At 33.4% G+C, this 17,046-nt stretch overlaps 1 long non-coding RNA gene across 1 annotated transcript in view; it reads left to right on the forward strand.

The window, feature by feature from the left end:
• The first annotated feature begins 1,831 nt into the window (after positions 1 to 1,831).
• The window catches only part of LOC143072170 (uncharacterized), a 48,842-nt gene continuing 33,627 nt past the window's right edge, over positions 1,832 to 17,046 (forward strand). Inside the window, exon 1 of the long non-coding RNA XR_012977062.1 lies at positions 1,832 to 1,961. This is a non-coding gene — a long non-coding RNA (uncharacterized LOC143072170). The remainder of the gene's footprint in view (positions 1,962 to 17,046) is intronic.

Raw genomic sequence — 17,046 nt, forward strand, 5'->3', positions numbered from 1 at the left:
AAGAAACTCCTAAAGTAATTACTTTCTCTACCAACCTGTGTAGCAGAACTGTTACCTTCCTCACAAGAATACTACCCATTGATGCACAGGTGCATATCCATCCATTAGGCATATTTAATAACATCTACAACCAGCCTGACGACAGTGTAGAAAAATCACTGGCAAAAAGCCAACTACTTGTAAAAAATGATGAAAGTTGTAGCTGGTTCATTGCTATTAAGCATATGCTACGAAAGTATGACCTGCAGGAGGCAAGTTGGTATTTGAACAACCCAGTTAAGAAGACCGTATGGACCTTAACTAGCACGAAGACAATATACAACCACTGGAATAGGTCAATAGTTCAGTTACAGCCATAATATTAAGGACTAAATCTAAACAACTGAAAATTTGAGAACCGGAAATATACACCATCTTTTCAAAATCACCTGCCACTCTACTATCGATACAGCAAGATAGCCAGTAAAATTAAAGCTACTTACAGGCTCGTATATCATTCAGAGCAAAATAATTAGAATGTAAAAAGATGAGACTGATCCGAAATGTCTGTTCTGTGTAAAGGAAGAAGAACATATAGAACGCTTTTTTTTAAATGTGAAAGCTTGAGAATAGCGAGGAAATCCATATATATATACTTCAAGAAATAACTACAACACTGAACACAATAGGAATTCAATTTGATGAACTATCAACGAACGAAAAACTACAACATATTCTGAACTTAACGCCGATAGCGAAAGCAAAAATAACTCTCTCCAGTCAGTGTAGTACAAAAAGACCGCATTACTCGACGCCTGCTATATCAACTCCATATACCCATTACAAGATACATTGATAATGTTGGCTTTTTTATTGGAAAATTTAGAATAAACCATGAATTTGACTGAAACTTCAATTTGCCTACCCCCTTTCAAGAGTCAAACCCTGCTTTGAAATAAGAATATTGTCAGTGATGATACATAATATAGACCCTCAAATCTGCACATATATAATATAGTCATTTTAGACATGACAAATGTATAAATGAGTGTTTTTCAGTTTGAATTCATGCACACTTACTATACTCAGACTGCGCACTGTTTGGGAAAAAAGTTGTCTCTTTGGGAATAATATAAGGCATTTTTTTTTCAAGTTGGATTCTTGTCCAGGGGAAAATGCCTTTATTCTCCGGTAATTTAAGGCAAACAATATCACTGAGATGGTATGTGGACGGTAATAAAACTAGTGCGAAGTGAAATTAAAAATAAGCGATTCCATTATCTCAACATCGATAAGGGCGTGGTAGGGGGAACCACACAAATTTCTGGAATCAAGTGAAATAAACTGTAAAATAAAGGAATTTATGCAAATTGTGTGTGGGTAGGATGTCACTGTAAATATGCCCATATCAGATGTCGAATGGTTGAGGGAGCAACATCACTGTATATTCAAAGCACTCGAGCTGAGCATATAAATATGGTTAGATGCACAAAGGTGGAATGAGAGGAGCACTGTACATAAAGAGAGCACCTGTTCTACATATGAAAATATGGTTCCTCTACAAAAGGGGTTTAAAGATAAGCTAATTAGATTAGATGGATGTTTAAAGTCCACGTTTTATTTTTAAAGTATTTCTACTTTACAAGACCGTTACATGACCTCTCAGCATTGATTTAACGTCTTTGTTAATCATATAAGAGGGTGTAGATGGAGGTTTATAGTATAGATAATTTATTAGGAAAATAAGAATATACAGATATGTATGAACCCCCTAGCGACCCTTATATTGATAAAAAAGAAATGTACAATTTTGTGCACATGTATCTATTCAAATATAAAATTGAGCGATAAAGCTATCTATATATCATCGTCACTAGTGATAATACATGTCTCTGATCTTACGTGGTTCAACTTCAGATAAAGATAGCATTATACACTTCCCGATACAAACTTTTACAACACCTTGCAGGTTTTACGAACTGGTAGGTAAAATGATTGTATTTGTAAATCAGTTCCACCATTTTGTAATTGACATATATACAGGGGTTTTGGAAAAAAAGGGGGTGGTTCGAAGGAGAGTTTGAACGACAACCCCTCTGAAAAAACCCATTTGGACGGTTAAATCAAAGCCACGTGGTAAAAGTCGAGTTTATTGATATTTATAGATAATCGTTGATCTTCTCAACGAGATTGATTTTCTCGTTTGAGCCGTGACTGCGAAAGGGAGAAAAGCGGTAAATCGAGTTGAGATGACCAACGATAATCTATTTATCGTACTTTACCTATGACGACGCTGTCAATTTCATTAGCAACGCCACGTGCCCCCTTAGATTCTAGAATTAATCTTATCACTCGACTACGCTGAGAAAGAAAATTATCAGTCAGTAAGATCAAACGAAAAATTCGTAAAATACAAATGTAGTTATAATGTAAAATATCAGCTGCGAGTCACAATATGAATCTTTTTGTCGGGTGAGCGCAGAGAAAGAGTTCAAATTCCTTGCATTATGTCGAGAGCTAAATTGATAACAATGTTTACTACCAAGGTTACAAGAATACGTTTTTTGTATGACCAATTAGCTTAATGGTGTCAAAAGAACTTTAGTTTTTAGTTTTAAAAAACTAAATCGATATAAGAACTAATGAAAATCGCATTTAAAAATATATGTACTGTGTTAAATTCTACAATGTTTACTACCAATATTACAAGAATATTTTTTTTTTTGAATGATCAAATAGTTAACTTTGATCTTATTTAAGTTTACGGGCTCTATAAACAAAACACCGTAAAAAATCAGCAGTGTTTATAAGAACTCTACAGGTACAGCCGAACTTTCTAACCAAGTCTTTGTATCAAAGAATTTGGTTACATGTAAGGTTGTAATTAATATGTATTAAAGAAATTCTTGACTTTATTATTGATCAACTATGCATATATTACGTTAATTGAAATTTGGAAAGCGACTATAGACAAAGGCACACCATAAAAAGGAGACAGAGAAACATTACCGTCCAAAATGGATAAAAACATTTTTGAACGAAAACTCGTCTCTTTTGTCGAAATTTTGTATAAAGTCTTCCGTGTGAAATTGGAATATCCTAGTCTAGAAAGAGACAATTATAATAATTGCTGTTTAAGCCTTTTTTTAAAATAAGTTCCTCGTGCAAATGCTTACAGTAAAACGCCTCTTAATTACTAATAAAAAGAAAAAAGATCTCCAGATAACATTAGTGATTTTGAAGTTACCAAGAAGTAATTTAGACATATCTTTACTTAGTTTGTCCTTACACAATGATTCATAACAATACAGGAACAAGTCTGCTATTAAAGGGATACAATTGGTACACATAGGAATACCTACAACCTGATAATAACCTGAATTTCCGAAACATACATATGTATTGTCGAGAAGAAAATTTAAAGCTTTAATCATGTCATCACAGCTCCAGTTAGTATATATGTTACAGTGAATAGGTGAAATTAGGAATTACATGTAATCACTTAAATGTAGGGATTACATGTAATTCCTGATGCACTTAGTAAATACAAGTAATTCCTGAAACTGCCCAGTTATTACCAGTAATTACTAATTTTAAAACGAATTTTTACAGCTATTTACCAACCTTGCCAACGACATTTATTCTTCTATTCTTGTAATACTTTAAGCAAATAATGCTTATCAGCACATTATTACGTGATTTAAGGATATGAGTTTAAAAAAAAAAACACACACAAACATACAGTACCCTTGCTAAATATATTACTATATTTGAAAAAAAAAGATTTTTATGAAAATATTTAATTTCTGTGATACGTTAATTAACATATGCTGAGCACTTGCTATGCAAAGATCTTTTTTAAAAACATATATTAAACTGTGTCAATTAACTGAATTCCATTGAATCGATCTTTAGTTGTTTAGGTAGCAAATTTTATTTTAAAACGCAAAAACTAACACGAACGATGATAATTCTTAAAACAAAAAGGAGAATAACTTAAAAATTGCCAGAATCTGTTTAGGGATTGCAGCTATCTAAGAAGTAACCTATACTTATATCCTAAAATATCTGCAATTGGTTAAAACATTGTGAGCCAATACTCCGTGTTGAAGGTCGTACTTTGACCTTTAATGGCATGGGCGTATCCAGCCATTTTAAAAGGGGGTTCCACACCCCAGGACAAAGAGGGGCTGGATTCCATCTATATATCCCGATTCAAATGCATTGATCGTCCAAAAAAGGGGGTTTCCAACCCCTGAAACCCTTCCCCTGGATCCTCCACTGAATGGGTTATTTTTACAAATTGTGGCTTTGAGGGAGAGTTCTGTCATTGGCACTCATACCACATCTTCTTGTATCTATAAACACTCTTGAATAAAAAAAACCCACCCATTATCATTTCAGTACAATAAACTTTCATGTAGTTTTTAGTCACAGGCACTTGTCTCAGAAAAAAAAAATTCCTATGTATAATACCTTTATATAACATTAAGGTATATAGGGAAAACAATTTCTGAGACAAGTGCCTGTGTTTTAACAGTGTTATTTTGTTTGAGAGATGTTATTTCTTTTGGCAGTTTCAGTTTGGAGCCTATCTTAAGAGTAATTAAAAGAATAAAAATACCGAACTTAATGGATATTTAGTGTCGTAAAGTCCTCTAACTTTTACCATCAACTGGTAAATTCAAAAGCTGAAACACATCAAATGAATAGAAAACAAACAGTAATATTCCTGACTTGGAACATGTAATAAATTTCCCTGTGTAGACAATGGTGGCGTTTATAATTCCTAGGTTGTAGATGCTACAAGCAGCGCAGGATCTGCTAACCCACCAGCAGTACCTAGGGTCAACCACATACTGCTGTGTGGTTCATTTTCATAAGTCTTTAGCTATATGTATCTTTGATATTGATATTTTATAGCGTGTCTTTCTCTGTTGTGATTGTGTCGAATGAAAATGGAAATGGAAATGTGAAATCTGACAAAGAGACAACAACCCTACCAAAGAGTAAAAAACAGGTGCTGGTCACTAATGGGTCGGCGTATTTTTACTAGTAACTTTTACAGAATTCGAGAACATTGATATCATCGGCATACATGAATAAAGACAATTCCTGTTCTGCAAAGGGGGATTTGCCATTGCTTAAAAATTCCATTTCAAAATCATTCACATGCAATGAAAATCCTATTTTGTATTTTGTCTCTCTTTAAGAAATATTGAAGTGATCAAGAATTCCTAATGAAGTTAATCAAGAAAAGCGCTTCGGACGTTTGAAATTTATAAAGTGAAAAAATATAAGGGTTCTTGAATTATGTCAAAAATATTAAAACAAAAATATCAAGTTAGTAAATAGCTGTAAAAATGACAAGAAAAATCAGTGATTACCTGTAATCACTGAATCAATCAGTAAATACATGTAATTACTAAATTGACTAGTAATTACAGGTATTTACTGAATTGTTTAGTAATTACATGTAATTCCTAATTTCATCTATTTACTGTAACATATATAACATCTTTTTTTTATAATTACTAATGGCTTTATACAATGTTATATGAGTTGCATCAAATAAATCTGCAACACGACTTTCAAATGATCGTTTTATTAGGTAAGAGAAATTTTGTTTTGTTGGATAAAATTGTGTGGTAGTGTAGTGTACAGAGTAGAAAAATCATCACTGTCAACTGAAATGAACGGACCATCAAAAGCAGTTATTTATTCAAAACACCCACGAGGGTAGTAATGGGGATACCTTTCTGACGCATAACGGTAAAATTCTTGCCAAATGACGTTAACGGTAATTTTTAGTGCATGAAGATAAAATGTACACTTTCTTATAGACGATAAAAAAAAATCAGCTGAATTTGACGAATCACGCTATTTTATTTTCAAAAATATCGGTATCGATAATTATTTGAGACATCTGACGAAACACGATAAGGATATTTTGACGAAGCACGGTGCAATTTAAACCAATTTGACGCTAACGGTAGCCTAACATGACCGTTTGACGCCTGACGGTAAAGAGCATTACCACCCTCATCCATATACCACCTATGATTTCTGGGTGTTTTATTTTATCTGGTACCTTGACTACCATTTCTTGAATCACCTGATACCTTTACTTATGAAAGCCCTCTTCATTTTCAGTCTAAATTCCCCAATATGGCATCTGCGTACCAGGAACAGTGTTGTAGTATATGTGAACTTCAGCATATAACAAATAAAGCAGAAGAGTGGTGCCCTGAATGTGACGAGTATCTATGTTCAACTTGTAAAACTCATCATAAACTACAGAAAGCAACGAGGAGTCACAACACTGTTGGCGTGTCTGATTTGAAAGAATTGCCTTCGTTTGTGTCTGCTATAAAACTGGAATGCGATGTACATCAGGAGAACTACGAATACTTTTGTCCTAAACATGAAATTCCTATTTGTGTTGTATGTGCAGAAGAACATACAAATTGCGGCCAATTTACTATTTTGCGGAAATTGGAAGGCACAAAAACATCATCAGGTGTGGTAAAGCTTGAGAAAAATATTAGAGACATACAGCAAAATTTAGAGATATTTTTACAAAATCGTCGGTTGAACCTTTCGAATCTTAAAGATCAGCAAGCGAGTTGCAGAAAAAAAGTCAAAGAAACAAGGCTCAAAATTAACCGACATCTTGATAAGTTAGAGAAAACGGTCATTAACAAATTAGACAATTCGTATATCAAACACAAATCAGAGATCGAACAAATCGTCAACAATTTGAGTGCCCATAAAATGAAGATAGACGCAATCAAAAATAATATAGATAACATTAAGGATCATGCATCTGAAATCCAAATATTTCTTAGCATTCAAGATATCCAAAAAGAAATAAAAGAGGAAGGAACTCAAATTGTAACAATCGGCCAGAATGAATTACAAGATATAGAACTTTTATTTATTCCAACATTAAGCTGCAAATCTGGCATCATATTAGAATCGTTTGGAGAGTTGAAAACAAATATCAATCCGGCTGACATAAACTTCGTCAGGCAAGAAGATTCAGAGGCACAGCTTTCTATGCGAGGGGCAAATAAAAAGCATATTGATCAAATTTCGATTACGAAAAAACTTGGTTTTACACTACCGACTATCCTAGGCGAAGCAAAAGTTGAATACTGTTGTACTACAGACGAAGGACTATTTCTACTGACTGATGGAGGTGAAAAGAGTCGTATTATAGTGTTGGAGTCAGATGGTGCCTTGGTATGTGAAATCCCATTGCAACATATCCCACATGATGTAATTTATTTCAACAAGACCTTATATGTATCTAGCTTTTCTTCAAAAACACTGACAAGTATAGATTTCGAATCAACGGAGGTGAAACAGATAATTAAAACGGGTCATAATTGTGATGCATTAGCACTTGCTGGGGATAAAATTCTACTGCATTTGCATAATGTAGAGTACAAAATTTATGATCAGAATCTTGTCGAAGTTGGTAAAATACCAATTCGAATGGAATTTGCTCCGTCTCTTTCCTACTGTGATGAGAAAATATATTTCGCGCAATGGAAAGACAATACAGTGTACTGTCACAACATGGCTGGAATCATGATATGGAAATTTCAAAACGAAGACCTTCGTGCACCTAGTGGAATTGCGATAGACAACTATGGAAATGTCTTTGTTTCTGGTGCTTTTTCTAAAAACATAACAGTTATTTCCACGAATGGCGAGCATAGCAGAAACATTTTACACTTAGCTGATGTTTTGGACTATCCAACAGCAATCCATTACAATAACTCCTTAATGCAACTGATTGTTTCTTCTAATACTAGTAATCACATATTAGTTTATTACGCATCATGAATTATAACTTGACAAAGAAAATCGTTTTGGCTTATAACTTTAAAAAAAATTGATATTAATATCATTAACTGAGATTTTATCGTAAAATATAACTTTGTTCTTGTAATATTAATTATGCACACAGTATGAATTGCTTGTAAACATTTCCAGACGACTTCTGTAAGATATTAATACAATACCACATAATATTAAATTTTAATTGTCAATCAAGGACGCCCTAAGAGGGCAGTATAATTACAAACAATTTATTACAATGATTATTATTAATTCTTAATGATGATATATATAATGACAAAATATAAAATAGAGAAAAATAAACACATAAGAACCCCCGATTATATATATTTATTTAACATATACAAATGTTGAGGCATATATTCAACTGTTTATAAAACGGGTTTAATTCAATAACAAATATAAGTGTTATATTTTTTTTCTGAATAGCGTTAAGAAAATCATAACAGTGTTTTAGCTTTTCATATCGCCATTTGATTAGAGTATTTCCGTTTTAAAGTTTCCTCGGAGTTCAGTATTTTGTTATTTTATTTTATACATATGAAAGTAAAATTAGCAGGAGTTAACAAGCTTGTTGATTTTAAGGATGAAAGCTACTGTTGTTTCTGACTTTTCCTCGAATATTCGGAATCCTATAGTTTTATCCATGTAGTGCAGTGCCACTACGTACCCCTACATTTTTTTGCATTATTTTATTGCATGTAGTTCCAAAGGCCATGTTTTAAAATCTTATAAAACCCTGGTAATTTTGTTATAGCTTTCAAAAATAAAAAGGTGTCAAATTTGAATGTATGAAAAATCTAGAGAGAAACATTTTCCACCAAGTAAATTTTAAATGGTTTGTATCTCAAACAACAAAGACACAGTCCAACAGTTTTTATAATGTTATTTTTAGTTCCATTGTATATATTCTATTTTTTCCTTCTTTTGTAAGCTCCTTTGTATATATTCTATCAATGTATAAGAGTCTTTTAAAAAGCTTGTTATTTGAAAAAGACTAAAGAACATCCGTAGCATTAAAATTAAACAATCTAGAAATCTAAATACACAATACACACAAATACTCTCAACTTACCCTGAGTCAAGAAATCTGGTTGGTTCTATTAAAATAAACAATCGAAACATGACGGAGATATGTGGAACAACAGATGTGACAGTGGCTATGGGTGGTTTGTGTACTGTAACAATTCGAAACAAATGCTTGATCAAATGACGTTTTTGTCCCCAGATTCCATTTTAGTTTATATAGAAGTACGTGACGTGTAATTTATACCAACAGAGCAATTTGCTAAACCTTCCTCGTGTCAAAATTTTTATTCACCGTCTAGACCATCGTGATAAATACCATGGTAGTGTGTATAGTATTCGGCATTATTGTCGATCGTCTCCATATAAAAAATAGATCATTTGAAAGGAGAATTAAACATGTTGAACACATGTCCTGCTGCTTCCAGACTGTAAACTTTTCAGATTCCACCGCAGCACCATACCATGTAGTTGTTCTTTGTCCGTAATCATGTTCGATATGCCAGGGCCGTAACTAGCCTATTTTGATAGTGAGGCAAAATATATTTGCCGAGCGTAGCGAGTCGAAAACATTTTGGCGAAGCACTGAGAAAAATAACGCAAAATCGTGCATTCTGAGCGTTTCCTAGACTCTCCTTGCATTGAAACGGCTTAATTAATTTTTGGCTAATTTTTTTCTCTATTTTTTTAATATTCTGGTCCCAAAGCAAAAACATAGAGTCATTGTAATTTAAGACTTTAAGGTTCTAGATACAACATTAAAAGACCGATATGTAAGATAAAGCAAAAATTGTCATTCTCGTAATTATTAAATACCGGATCTGTCTGTCTGTCTGTTCTTGTCTCGTATAGAGGGGGGCTAGAGGGGGTCTCATCCCGGTTTCCCGGTTTTAATATCAGAAAATCCCGAAATCCCGGACAATATTTTGTTAAAAATCCCGATCCCGATAAATAGTTCCAAAATTTAAAAGTTTAAAGTTTCAATGCTTACGATTTAAACGTCTCGGATATGGTCGATGTTCAAAGTCTTTCAGCAGTAACCAATCCGAATATGTATTATCAATATTACTGTGACGTCAAGCTGCATATAAGCATTTTTGTTTGTCACATAAATCTTCAGTAGCCAGTCAGAAAATTGGCCAAGTTCAAGTCAATACAAGAATTTGGCTTGATAATATATAAAATTGAGAATGGAAATGGGGAATGTGCCAAAGAGACAACAACCCGACCATAGAAAAAAAAAACAACAGCAGGTCTTCAATGTAGCGAGAAATTCCCGCACCCGGAGGCGTCCTTCAACTGGCCCCTAAACAAATATATACTAGTTCAGTGATAATGAACGCCATACTAATGTCCAAATTGTACACAAGAAACTAAAATTAAAATTAAAAACCAATTGTTCAGAGAACAATTGAAAGTCTTTCCAAACTAAAGTAATTTGGATAAGAAGGTAGTTTCTTTATACTGATGCGATAAATGATGGTTTAATTATATTTTTGAGTGATATAAGGGAGATAATATGCTACTTCCGGTGAAATTAATGTCACATCCGGTCTCATATGATAGCTTCTTTCACACTGATTCCAAAAATATATAGTTTCTATATACTTTTGTATGTAGAATGGGAGATAATTGGCCACTTCCGGTTTGTTGGAAGTCATTTTTAGTCTTCAGTAATCTGTTAATGTATCTATATGACAAAATATATGGATTCTGGGTACTTTTAGGTGAAAGAAATTGCAAAAATAGCTACTTCCGGTTGTCTAAAGGTCACTTCCGGTAGCCATTTTTCAAGGTCATTAGTCACTTAACCTTTTGTATGAGGTCAAATGTCTTTATAATGAACTTAATTGAAGTTATAATCAAATAACTTCATATCAAGACATTTCAGGGGCACCAACTCCTATAAGATGCCATTTAATTGTATAAGACTAAATGTAACATATCTTCATTACAATAAAGCTGACATTTTGCACTTGTTCTTTTATGTGTATCTCTCAAAGTGTCGGAGAAAATGCAAAAACAAGCAAAAGTCACAATTTAGAACTTGACCTTGACTTTTGACCTTGACCTCATTTTCTAAGTTGGGACCCATTGGACTCAAATAAAAACATTCCAGGGTTATACAGTTAACGGTTTATGAGTTAACTAAACATACCGACAAATTTATTTTGTAAAGGTAGATAACTCCTATAAAATTTCATCGAATCGCTTCGATCCAAATGCGCCAAAAATTACTGAGGATGTAACGAACAATTTGTAAAAAGAATTTTGTCGCTATCTTTTTTTGTTACGAAGGAGATGCACACAGATGATAAACAGTGAATAGGGAGATAACTCTTACAAAGAAAATGGTTCGCCTTAGCAGGGTGAAATTTAAAAGCGCATAAACTATACGATACCATATGAGAAATATCTAAGCGACATATTGCGAAACAAACATTTATCGCAAGAACAAAATTTGGCGGAAAAAAAAAATAATAATAATAATAATAATTAAAAACCAATTGTTCAGAGAACAATTGAAAGTCTTTCCACATTAAAGAAATTATGAAATGAAGCAATTTTTTCGTATAAGGTGATAATGTGCTACTTCCGGTGAAGTAAAGTTTCTTCCAGTCTCATATGAAAGCTTCTTTCAGATTGATTCCAAAAATATAAAGTTTCTATATACTTTTATTTTCTATAATAATAATATATATGACTTACCATTACTAAAAGCCATGGATTCAACAACCATGCTAAAAGTCACACCATCCTTCTTTGATGATTAGTCTTTATCAACTATTTCACCTCATGGCAGTTGTAATTTTATATATTAAACAATGCACAAGAGCTAAAACAATTGAAATTTCTGTAGAATGTTAATTTTCATTCTGTAATATATAAATTGATGATCAATTAATTATAAAGAATTCATGGAAAATGTCTAAGTTGTATGTTGATGCTGCTGCATATGTTTGGTAAACTAATTTTCAAATGTAAGTCATTAATTGTCACTGTAAGAATACAACATAACAGTATGAAATAAACATTCACATATGTGTAAAAAACTGTATGAAATTTTCTATTCTAGTCATTTATCTTGATTAATTGATTGGATCTTTTTTTGCTTTACATCCAGTGGCAAATGTTTCATGCATATTCAGGACGACCAAACACCTAAATAACTACAATGGTCATATACAATATTTGTTGCCAGAGCCCTGTTTGTTGTCAGCACTAAGTCATGTTTCAGTGCTGACATCCGCCTCCTACGACGGGGACGAAGGGTTGGACTTCAGGAGGCATAATTTTTTAAATTTATATCATTCTTAAAATCAAAATTAAAGCTGACATGCGTTTAATACTGACGATATTGTTGTTGTTTTTTTTTTGTTCTACATGTTGTTTCTTCGTACCCTCATTAGTCATATGGAACAACTATTTTCAGTGCCTCATGATAGCTGTAATATGTTGGAATAATTGTAACCTGTGTATCATGACATCCTTTTACATACACATGGTCAATAAGAGTTCCGCCTTCTGTTGTTGGAGTACTAACAAGTTGTCTGAAACCTTTTGATAACATGAAACTTAATACTGTACAGCTACCTTTCAAAATATCTTGATTAAAATCGCCAATTACAACAACTCTTTCTGATAAGTCTTCCAATTTACAGATTAATGTTTCCATGTTCTCCAAAAATTTTCCTAGATTATACCTCTGGGTTCTGTAAACAGTAGCAACAAAAACATTTCTACTTGGAATCTTGAAAACTATACATTCTAAGTTTGATGTCAAGTTGCACAATTCTGTTTCTGAAGAAAGCTTGTGAAAAACACACAAACCACCATGCTGCATTTCCTTTAAAGAAGAATAATAAGAATCATCTTCTTGAAAAGCTAGAGATCTGGGCAAATGAAAACCATCATATCCCACCATTTCAAAGCAAGTGAATTCTTGATTAGCCCAGGTTTCAGTAAGACAAATGTAATCAGCACTTCTAAAGTCTGGATTTTGTTTAATATCTTCTGCATGAGTCTGTATACCTTGAATATTGTGATACATTATCTTGAAAGATTGTGTATGTTCCTCTGCTGTATTCTGAATGTCAGGCAAAAATCTTGTCATTTCCGAAACACCCTTTACAATATCAGGATCGCAGAAGATTTTCTTGTCAATTTTTTCAGCTTCTATGCTTTCAATGTGTAAACCAGATTTTGATGTAACTCTGCTAAGGGCTACATATGCCTGACCATATGTGAAACATTTATTCAGATCAACAACACATTCTTCAACTGTTAATCCTTGAACTTTGTGAATTGTGCAAGCCCAGGCTAACTTCAATGGAAACTGTTTTCTTACACAATTGCTTAAAGGAATGTCTTCACTTGAAGGTTTCAATCCAACACAGTGTTTTCCACTGATGAGTTTTTGTACCTTTGCATTTCTTCCTACTCTTTCATTGTCAAAGTGAACATATATTGTACTTGGGAGGGAATTTGGTGAGAAGTCTTTGATAGATATAACAGTTCCCATTACACCATTTACTAAACCATCTGCTGTGTCCTCATTCTTGATTAGCATTACTCTTGCTCCCTCAGCTAAAAGAATAGATATTGGGAGACAGACATCTGACTTTAAACAATGTACTTTTTTCAGAGTCAATTTCCCTGAAGTTTTGTCTTTTTGGAAATCTTGTGCCTCAATTAGTTTTGATTCTGTACATTGCTTCATTATCATTTCCTTGTTAAAGGTGTCAACCTCTGCATTTGTAGAATATATGTGCAATGCTTCATCGGGGCTATCACCAAAGCAGTGTTGTAATGTTTCTTTATCAGATGATGACAGACTTTCATTTTTCTGCTTAACACGCAATCTATTTAGTAGTTCAGCAAACATTCCATCCTCACGTTGACGCATTATTTCATCCAACTCGGCAATTTCAAACAAGCCATTCCATAGCTGATTTGAGGGATTAGAAGGGTCATCTACATACAATTTGTCTACCCTTTTTGTTCGAACAGGTGGTAACTGATAAAAATCGCCAACAGCAATTATTGAAACGCCTCCAAATAAACAATTGTCTGGTCTTTTTTTAACTTGTCTGAGTCGCTCATGAACGAAAAACAACAATTTCTTATTGACCATTGAAATTTCATCAATTATCAAGATTTGCAAATGTTCTAACTTTGATCTGAGCGAATTAATTTTGTCTTCACTAAGAGTTGCATGATCAGGTGAGAGTGATTTGAAAATTCCAAGAGCACTATGAATTGTCAATCCATGGATATTAAATGCAGCTGTTCCAGTTGGAGCTGTTAACAGAACTGTGAGATCATCTGGATTATTTGTTGTTTGTGCTAATATTCGAGTTGCTTCATATTGAATACATTTGATCAAGTGACTTTTACCTGTTCCAGCTCCTCCAGTGATAAATAAATGTAAAGGCTCTGGTGTGTTTCCGTTTGCTTTTTGAATGCACCAATCTCTTACTTTATAGAGAATTCTTCTCTGTTTCACATTCAAACTTCTTAGCCTTGGAATAATTTCATTTTTTGTGAGAGAAACAGACAGCAAATTAGTTCCAACAGACGATGAGCTCTTTTCATTCAAATCTGGTATTGATAAATCCTCCTCAATCACACTAGATACTTTCCCTTCATCTATACATTCTCTTCTATTCACTTCTGCTTCTGGGCATAACTCACACCAAGCATCTTCTTTCGGATCTTTTTCATGAAATTGCTTTTCTGCTTCCTCTAAATCATGACCATTTTTCACAAAGTCTGACATGTTTTTGATAACAATTTCTTTCACAGAACTTAATGTGTTATCCCCTTGAAACTTAACTCTTCCACATGTGAAGAAATTCTCATATGTTTGAAATAAGAGTGGTTTTAACTGTTCATCATATCTGTATGGCAAATACAGTTGCAAAATGCTTTGATAATATTTTTCTGGGGAATTTTCCGGAGAGAAACGAGGATATTTTATAACTGCAGGTGAAGTTCTTGTGCGTTTTCTAATATACCCAAGTGAGCCATCAAGTTTGAAGGTTGTGTCTTTATTAATTTTCTGTGGTAATTGTGATTCTAGAATAACACTGTATTCAGAAGTGAATCTTGCAAGACACAATTTGATAAAGATATCAATATGTGGTCTACCTTTATATCTATCAACAATGTTGTTCATCCAAGTACTATTTTCATCTTCATCTTCACTGTCACTATTATGTCTTTTTCTTTTAGAAGACTTACAATTTTGTTGTTTCTCTAGGTCTTTCAAAGGAACGCTTATTCTACATGGATTTTCACCAACAGGTATAAATTCTACTTTCCTTGAACACTCTCGTAATCTCAATCCAGTAACTCTAAAAACTGCTTCCTGTGCACTTATCTCTCTATGGTGTAAGTATGAAGTTCCAACTTTTTTCATAGTCTGTTGAGCATTTAGATTTCCTTCTTCTGCTTCATTTTTAGTCTGTTGCAGGAGTAATCCTAGCTCTCTCTCCGCTTTACTTATGTAACTTATAATGTATACAACACAGGAAAATGCATCCAAAATATATTGTATGTCCATATTTGCATCCCAAGCCCTCAAAAGATGTGGGTTATACTGATTGGTGTATATTTCCTTTGGCTGACGTTTGAGAACTACTGTATTGCGATTGGTGATAAAACGATAATATGTTTCGAAGCTTTCTTGAGCAAGTCCTATCTTCTTGAAAATTTCAGAAACATCTAAGTTTTCATCTTCATGCTTTTTTATAACTTCCCATAAGTCGGACAATATTTCCTTTGCTAATTCTTCATCGTCCTTTGAATCTTTATCTGGATCACTCGGTTCTGAGATAAATGTTCTAGTTGAGGGAGGTCTTGGGAAATTAAAACGACATACTGTTCCCTTTTTTTTACATGATTTTGAATGTTTTTTGCTGTGTTGGTGTACTGCCATAACAATGTCATGCAATTCTTTGTCTTCCTTTTCATCTGGTATCTCACATGTTATGTACTTGTCAATAAAGGTAATAATGTCATCAATATCATCTTCGCCAAATTTTGGAGCATTTTCTACCCAAAACAAACAATGTGTGTGGGGAGAACCTCTTTGTTGAAATTCAACTCGGTAAAAATAGTCGATTACTTTCCCTATTGGTTGAGCTTCTGACATGATAACATCCTTCAGAAACATATGAAATCTATGATCAAACATTCTTACTGCTGTAACAGGATTGCTACACAGAACTTTACATTTTTCATCCCATGTCATATTTTCACTATTTCTCGTGTCACCTTGCTGTTTTAAAATTATGTTTATAATTTCTGACCATCTGAAGTCTGCAGAAGAAAAAGAACAGAAGAATGTGGGAACTCCTAACTGTCTTATCATTGCAAATATATCTTTTTGTGAGCTTTGCCAATAGGGAGGAGTTCCACGAATGGGTTTTAAATATTTTATAGCTTCATCTTTCTTAAATAATTCTTTTAAGGTTTCCTTGTTGCAAAGCATTTCTCTTGTAACTTTCTTTCCTTCTTTCGAAAAAGGACATTGTTTCCTAAGAGATATCTGAACGTTTGAAATCACGCTACTGAGCTCTGTTAAATATTGACTGAAAAATATGTAGTTGGTATCTCTAGCAAATCTATTTTCAACACTCATTAATCGAAGATTAAAGTATCTTCCAATTGTTAGTTTTTCATCACGGTCTTCATCCGAAGTATTTTTACCTGATGGAAAGTGCACAGGAAATGTTTTAGCTTCAATACCTGGTTCTTTTAGAACACTAAGAGGATTGTTATTTTCTGCTGGAGCTAAATTAAATACTTGATCAAAGCATAAATCTAAAGCCTCTTGACCTATGTCAGCAGGTTGTAAACAAGTATCTAGCTGAACACCACGTAACCTATCATCAATATAGCTATACTGTTCGCTTTCTTCTTCTCTTTCATTGCTTTCTTTTGAAGACTTTGACATGTTTGACGTATCTTTCTGTATTTTATTATTCCTGACCGACTCAGTAGAATCAGATTCAGTTTCATCATTCACTACTTCATCATCATCTACCTCAGGAATAGGGTTTATCCATTCGTCATTGATAGCGACATCTTTATACCATACGTTTGTATCCTTTAAGTACACAAGTGCTTGCTCCAAATGGTTTGGTCTTACAAATTGGTATTTTTCAT

The sequence above is a fragment of the Mytilus galloprovincialis genome, chromosome 4 (genome assembly GCF_965363235.1).
Source record: "Mytilus galloprovincialis chromosome 4, xbMytGall1.hap1.1, whole genome shotgun sequence".
Classification (NCBI taxonomy): domain Eukaryota; kingdom Metazoa; phylum Mollusca; class Bivalvia; order Mytilida; family Mytilidae; genus Mytilus; species Mytilus galloprovincialis.